The 8,549-nt window shown below is 38.8% G+C and overlaps 1 pseudogene; it reads right to left on the reverse strand.

Annotated features, from left to right (window-relative positions):
- Positions 1 to 449: 449 nt before the first annotated feature.
- Positions 450 to 3,962, reverse strand: LOC109693889 (T-cell surface glycoprotein CD1b-3-like; annotated as a pseudogene).
- Between the last annotated feature and the right edge of the window lie 4,587 nt (positions 3,963 to 8,549).

Here is an 8,549-nt window from a genome sequence, read left to right on the forward strand (position 1 = left end):
CAAATCCTAAGCTGCATATATTTGACAAGTTTCCATGTGAAAACTCTGCTGCTTGTCCCTGAAGCATACTGAACAGCAGGGGCCTTTGTCCTGCTTTTTTAGTTTAGAATACTTGGAGCTATAGTTTTAGTCTAACAGCTATCTCTACTTGAATAAGAAAATAGTAAGAGGTAAAATTGTTTTTCTTCTTGGAGACTAAGAGAAGAAATTATAGAACTAGGAAGTATGAAGAATCTTGGCCAAGTGAGAAGACTTTTAACAAGAGGAACATCAAATGTCACGCAGGGAAAGAATTTATAAAGACTACAAATTTGACATAAATCCAACACAAATTTTTATTGTGAACTTGCTACATGTACACAGACACTTCACCAGGGATATGTCTATTTATAGTATATATACTTTTCTCTCAATGTTCTGAAAGTTTAGTAGAGGAAACTACCCTGTAGAGGAGAAAGAATCAAAAGTAAAGTTACCAAAGTACAGTTAAAACATAGGGAGCTCAGACCAAAGAGACTGCTTCCAACCTTGAGTCAAGGAAGGGCCCTGGTGAGAGATATCTGAAATAGACATGATGATACATTAATATCTAACCAGGTGGATATTACTGGACCGTATTCCATTCAGGATTAAATCTGAATGTCAAAGTCTCAGGACCCAGGCCGAACAACAAATCAAATTAGATGACATTTTGCTTATATTGACAACTGAACATTCAACAGAAATAAAGAAAGGCAGTTTTATGAGGACAGTTGAAAGGATGTCATCACCACATTGTGTTCAAGTATACGCTGATCACCTGGACTGCTGGTCCTCATATCATAGGGAGAACACTGCTAGAAGGAAGACTGGCAGCGTGTCCTAGTGGGAACCAATTAAGAACAGATGTTAACAGAACTTCCAAAGGTGGAGGTGAGAAGTGAGGAGCAAAGTAGAAGAGAGAAGAGCAAAAATTGAGGAGAAACAAAAGTGGTGAGAAAGCAAGTGAGAGAGAAAGGAAGAACAGGAAGGATGGATGCAAAGAACTCACGGGTGCTTTCTACTCCAAAACACAAGACCTGACAGAACCACCAAGGTCATGATCACTGCCAAGAAGATCCAGCCTACGGAATTGGGATGTTCTGTGAAATCAAGTTGAACACAGAGGATTTCAAACCAATCTTGTCTTTTACCTGATCTACTCCCTATTTTATTGCAATAAATTGGGCCTCTTCAGTTCATCTGAGTTTCTACCCCACCAATATTTTTTCCTAGTTTTCTCTCTCAACTCTCCTCAGACATGGACCATTCATCCAACCCACATATGCTCTCACATCAAAAAGTCTATCATTTTCAACTCTTTTATCCTTGGATTACATATTTGTATTCCTTTGATGACTGGGATGCCTAAAGTACCAAATTATTCATTTGGCCCTTCTGTTTGAGGATGACTCCCCCATTCCCATCCTGGACCCTAGTCCCTTCTCACTCCAATAGAGGATGATGTCCTGCCTTACTAGACTGCTGTGCTTCACCTGGCAAGTCAGACCACGCATATCCCCAGCTGCCACATTCATGGATATTCTGAGATACCAGGTCCCATCAGCATTGAGCATGATGTCACTTCTCTGAGTGTCTGGCTGCTCTTGCTCACCCTGCATCCATATCACCCATATAGGTTTTGGGTAGAAACCAGAGACGTGGCATACCAGCTATGGATGACCAGGCTCACGACTGGGGCCACAGGACAGCCAGGCCTCAGGCTTCACTAAAAAGGACAAGAAAGATGTTCAGATAAGGAATAACACTGTTTTAAAGGTTCAGATCTCATCAACTCCAATAGAAACACCTTTCCCACTTCTAGGAATCTGTCAGCCATTAACTTCTTCTCCCCTTTTACTCTTTCATATCCTCAGTTTGAAGGGGCATGATATGATTTTAGAAAAGAAAATTCTTGGAGAAAAAGTGAAGCACTGACCTTGTCTCTGGAACTTAGCTTTCCCTGCTTCAAGAAGACCCCAGAGGAACATTAGGCAGGTATCACTGAGGAGCCTATGCACTCTTTCAGTATAGCTATTGTACTGATTGAATACACTGCAGGCCTGCTGGGCTCTTCCTCCACCATTTGGAGATGGTGAGCATGACTTGTTCTGGAAGCTGAAGAAGTTGGATCCTTGACAAGCTATTTTCAGGAATCCTACAAAGCCCTTCCCAGAGTGCAGCTCACAACCAGCTGCCACCTGTGTTACAAAGGGATCTGGGAAAGAAGGGTTATGAATTAGAGAACAAAACAGTAAGAGATAAGGTAAGTGGCAGAAAAAATACAATGGAAGCAGAAATTTGAGGGGACTAGGGAAATGGTTTGATCAGAGTTTCAAACAAACAGGAATTGGCAGGAGTTGGAGGCAAAGAGGATGAATAACGTGAAGTAGAAGACTGATTAAAGAAGTTGATATGAACGGTATGAGTGAGGAAGAAGTTAGTGTGAGAAAGCTGGGGTTATGGCAGTCATGGAGCAATGCAATGCAATGATTATAATGACTTCAAGGCGGAGACTATTGAACAAATTGAACAGAAGAGACAAAAATCACACTTTAAGGAGTCAACCAAACAGTGAGGTGGCTGAGAGTATCTGACTGCAGGCTGTGAAAAGGGGTAACTCCAAGAGACCTCTAAGGAAATATAATGAAGCACAACCCTGCAGTTGATGAGTTCATAAACAGCAAAATGCTGAAAGTTTTGGACAATTAGAGTCTACCTTAAAGCACCTGCCCAGAGAGTGTGATTGCGGTTTTATGCTAGAAAAAGGTGAACCAAGATTCAGAAGAGAGAGTAGTGTGCTTCCTAGGAAAATAAAAATTTCATTGATACAATCCTACCCCCTACCTTTGAGGAGTAAGGAGACTCCTTATTAAGGGAACTGAACTCACATTCAAATTGCAATCGACTGGAATAAGTGTTAACTATTTGATCTCTGAAGTTTGCTTGGAAAAACTTGTCCAGATTGCTCCATTCCCTGTAGCTGATGTTGCCCCTGGACTAGGGATGTAGGAAAATGAAGGAGCCAGAGGTGCTGTCCCATCTGTGGGTCAAAAATTCATCCATCCACACTGAGACCAGACTTTGTACCCAGGAATGATTGTATGAGGATGTGATTTGGGTGATATATAAAGAAGCAGATGCTTCAAAACCTGTGACAAAACAACAAATAGGATGAAGAAGAAAGAGACATTGGGAAGAAGACAATTGGGAAAGAAATTTGGTGGGGATGGGGCTCAGAATTTAGAGAAAAGAACAACCATGATCATCTTAGCAGATGTTTGCCTGGCACAGGGTCCCTTGCTATATCAACACATATCAGAAGAGTACAGGCAGCTAGAATCAGGGATATTCACAGTGAAACCAGCCTGGCTCTCTTACTCTCTAGATTTATTCAGGGGAAACACACATACATACACACACACACACACACACACAAACATACACACCTCCTCTTGCACCCCACTGGCCCACTGGTCAGGTGCCAGAGCTCTCACCTATTTCACTGTCAGCACTTAGGATGAAAGCAGCTAGCAATGAAAGTAGCAGAAGCAGCATGGTTCTTGCAAACATCCTTTCTTTCTCTCAGAGAAGATGGTCTTTGATTTGTGCTCTACACAAATAACCCCACAATTCCTCTCTTCTGACTTCCTTCTCCAATCAACAGACAGACTATGCTTTCTGCAACAAAGAATATCTGCCCTTCCCAAAACACTGAGCCTCCTACTCTGTTTCTCATTTCCCCTTTGGCTCTGACTCTCCTCTCAGGCTTTCTGCTTCTCTCCTTGTCACCAACTTCTGTCCTGTTCACTTTCCTTTATTTTGATAATATGGAACAGTCTTATGTAGCATTAAAATGTCACCTTACCACCTTACCACTCAGTGCTGAGTGATCCTCTCATCCTTTTCAATGAATCCCCAATGTATTCTCTTTGTTGCCCCATCCCTACCCCCAATCCGCCACATTCTCATCTCTGACCTATCACTAGTTGCATTATTTGATATTTCATAATCTCCCATGGTGTCCTTTACAACAGCATAAACTACAATGAGTTCTCTTTCAGAAGCCCTAGTAACCATCACAGAAACCATAGGAACAGTGAAACATAAAGGAAAACTTCCTCCATTTGGCCTTCATTGATACATATCTTCTCACCAAACTGTCACTTAGCACCTGTCTGAAACCAAGCATCTTGACACACTTAGGACTGTACAGGGGTTGATAGTACAATCACTTTATTCAAAGAACATTTAGTCTATGTAGGGAGACAAATATTTACACAAAGACATGTAAATATTGCTGTGCTGAGTTTTGTTATAATAAATAGGCTTTAGTTTTTTAAAAATTCTGCTTATAAAAATGAATGACAGAAATGTAATGCAGGTTCTGTTTGGGGATGAACAGTAGCAGGAGAGGGAGGGTGAAAAGAGAGGGTACAGGAGAAGTAAACATAATCCAAGTACTTTATACATATGTATGAAAATAGAACAATGAACCTATTGAAATTGTTTAAAGAAGGGAGGAGGATGAATGACAGGGAGTGATAGAGGGGGGTGAATTTGGTCAGAGTACATTGTATGTATATATGGAAATATATGCTAATATACACTAATAAATTGCTTGACTAATATATGATAATAAAAATGGAAAGATTTTGCTTGAAACAGTAATTTTCAAAAGTGGGGGCTTTAACTGATGTTTGCCCCATCAGAATCTTGAACAGTGGTTGGCTTGGGATATTAATTATACTGTTACAGTACTATATTCCCACATAACAGAAAGGGAGGCAAATGATAGGCTCAGTGAATATTTGTTGAATTCAGACTATGCATCCAATTATTACTTTTTACTAATGGATATCTTCAGCATAAAACATTTAAATCATAAAGGTTACCTATAACTTTACATAATGAAATGACAATCTGACATAGTTTGATTTAAGGTTAAAGCATATAAGTACAGTATTTACAGAATAAGAAAGTAGTCGGAATTTGTAAGAAGTAAAAATCTCTAGTATATTCTGAAATCACTTTTCCAGGATTCTCTTCTCACTGGTCCTACCTGAATTTTCCATGGTTATCTTGCCCTAAGGTAATCTCTGATGGACAGTCTTACCTTCTTCTTTCACCATCCTTATAACCATTTACAGATCTTAAATATTTATAACTGCCATATATCAATGTATTTTTTATTCATTTGTTATTTCTTGGTTTAAAAGAAAACAAATTATCTCAAACAAACTAGAAAATAATTTTTGCAAAGTTAAATCATTGTATGGAAGGCTACGAAGAGCTCCATTCCTACACTAAAAATTTTTAAATCTAGGAAAATCAAAATCACATTTTTAACCTTCAAACTTGAAGTATTAAGTTTTTCAATAAACTAAAAATCCAAAGAAAGCTGACTCTTCCAGAGAAAAATGAGGTAAAAACTCTTGCTTACTTGGGACAGGTTCCAAATACCATACAAACCAGTAAGAACTCAGCTAAAATTCTTAACAAATTACAAATGAAAAGGATGAATATGTAGCAGTGCTTTCATTCACGGACACAGTGAACATTCATATCAGTCTATCCTGTCATGGTGCAGGCTGGACTTCAATGTCGGTCCCAATTAATATTTTCTCCCCTATTTTATTCACATACGCACACACACGCACACAGTCTTAACCTGGTAGGAACAGGGAACATTCCCTTGTTGCCTTCAGGGAATGGTTGAAAATCCATTGTAGCTGAAGGGAAGAAAAAAATGGAGAAAAAAAGGAAAACCTCCTACTTCTAAACTATCAAAGGTCCCAAACTGCTGGTAAAAAGAAACGATGATATGGCTCACCCTTCAAAAACTCAGAAAACAAGGCATCTGCCTAAGAATGAGGCTGAACCATAACAAAAGATAACAGCCTTATCACTCTCCCAAGCAGGGTAGCAAGCATTAAGTAAAAAAAGCAGTCTGCTGTTGGATAGGCAGCAAAACCACCCATACAAATCCTATTGAGGAAAATACAAAGGGAAATCCCAAACCCGAAAGTGGAGCAGATATTTGAGAAAACCCCTAATTGGGAGCCAGATAGCAGCTGAATGACATCCCTCAGCACTCTCCAGACACCAAATTGAACAGCTCTCCTTGCACAAAACTTCTTTCAGAAGAACAAAAGAAATCAGGGCTGGTGGAACAGTAGATTCAATCACACCAGCGTCTATGAACATGCCAGCAAGTAAGAACAGGTATGGAACATGCACAGGTAGGGAACATGCACAGAGGTGGTCAGGATGGAGTCTGGTAGGTACAGCAACAGCATCTGAAATTCCCAGACCAGACTGGCTGGCTCTTCCCAGAGACCTTCCAACCAATGGGACCATACCAACTGCATCACAGAGTCCCCTTCCCAAGAATCAAAAGATAGAGGCCTGAAGACCAGCAGAGATCTATCATTAGCCATAGATGTGTCTAGGAAACCTTGATAGATTGATCATGTACAGAGTTAACAAAGCCAGGGCCCAGCACAGCAGTCTCTGACCTGGAAACTGTGCAGGTCTAGAGCAGAACATCCTATAAATTGGCAGGGGACTGAGAAACATGGAGGATGCCAAGGGTCAAGTGGGAAATGTGTGGTGTCTGGAAGGTTAGGAGCATGAACCCTGGGAGACAGTACAGGAAATTGCAACCAGAATGTTAAGACTATTTTTCTTTACTAGGGCCCTGGCTCAGGGCCATACATGATCACTCTCCCTCTGAGCTAAGTCTTCAAATGAGACAACCCCTACTGATCTAAGCAGATCAGACCTTTTTAAAAATCTGCTCTGTTCTTCCCCAACAATGAAGGAAATACTGGCTGTTTATTTTTACCTTTGTCTTTTTGGAATTGTTTGTTTTGAATATGTTTGTACTTTTTTCCTTCCCCTTTTTTGCAGTTATTATACATGAGCTACTCCACCCACATTTTAATATTCAATTAATTTAATTAATATCTTCTCCCTCTCTCTCTTCTCACCCTCCATTTCTACTTTGTTTTTGTCAGCCATCAGAATATTTTTCTCTCTCTTGTTTTTCTTCTCTCTCTAGTTTCTCACCCACAATCTTTTGCTGTCATTATTTTAGCAGGTAGTTAGGTTGCCAGGTCACAGTTTTTCTTTCAGTTTTCTCAATATACCTTTAGCTGGATCTTTTCTATCTCATTTTTCTTTCTCATTATCCCCCTCTATTTATATTAGCTACCTCACTATCCTTATTACACCATACATATTGTCTATTCATTAGTGTAATCCCTTCTATCCCAATACTACCTTTATGAACTATCATCTTCCTAGTTCACAAACTACTATTTTACTTTTTTATTCCTCTAAAGATATTAGGGCAGTGATAGTGATTGTTCTTAATTAGAGATTGCTATATTCTCACACTGAGTATGTCTATCAACTGTGATTGCTTCTGCAGCTAATCTTCTTTTCCCTGAAGGGGAGGAGACCACACTCAGTGTCTTTAGCATGATAAGAGAATGATTACTGAGAAACACTTTCATTCCAGTGATGAGACAATACACTATTACCTAGCCACTACCTAGTCATGCCTAAACATTGTGAAACTTCATCTGAAAGGACGCAAGAGATTAAAACCTCCAACCAAAAAATGTGATCTCCGATGCATAAATCCCAAGAAAGAAACACAAATAACAAGAAAAATAAGGCAACATTTCTCCACCAAAATCAACAATTCCACATTAAAGGACTTGAACAATATTGTAGTAGATGAAACCTCAAACAATGTACTCAAAATAATAGTGAAAAGATTGATCAATTAAATTAAAGCAGACATAAACACCTGGATGAAGTCAAAGAAAATACAAATAAATAGCTGAATGAACACAAAAGGAATTCAGATAAAAGGCTGAATGAAATAAGACAGGATATAAACAAGGAACTTGTTTTAAAAACCAGAATTCTGAAAATATCAAATTAAAATTATAGAAATGAAAAATCTCAATAAACCAAATTCTTAAAACTTAGTGAACTCACTAATAGAGGAGAACAAGTGAAATAGAATATCAACAACTGAAGACATGGGCAAAAAATGCTAAGAATATACAAATGGAACATGTAAGACCTCTGGGAAACCAGTAAAACATATGAATCATGGGTATAAAAGGAGACATACAAGGTAAAGGCAAAGGTAACATATTCAATAAAATAACAGCAGAAATTTTCCTCCATTTTGAGAAAGAGAAGGTTATCCTGGTACAGGAGACTTTTAGAACACCTAAGAGAAAAGAAACAAGACATGTTAGGGATAAAACCCTAAATGTGAAAAACAAAGAAAGAATACTGAAACCTTCAAAAGAGAAGCAACAAATCACAAATAAAGGCAAGTCCATAAGAATAGCAGCAGCCTTCTCAATGGAAACTCTAAAAGCAAGGATTACATGGAATGATATATTCCAAGCCCTGGAAGAAAATAACTGTCAACCTAAATTATGGTATCCAGGAAAGCCATCTTTCATAGTTGGAGGATAAATAAAAACCTTCACAATAAATAA

This window comes from Castor canadensis, chromosome 11 (assembly GCF_047511655.1).
Source record: "Castor canadensis chromosome 11, mCasCan1.hap1v2, whole genome shotgun sequence".
NCBI lineage: Eukaryota > Metazoa > Chordata > Mammalia > Rodentia > Castoridae > Castor > Castor canadensis.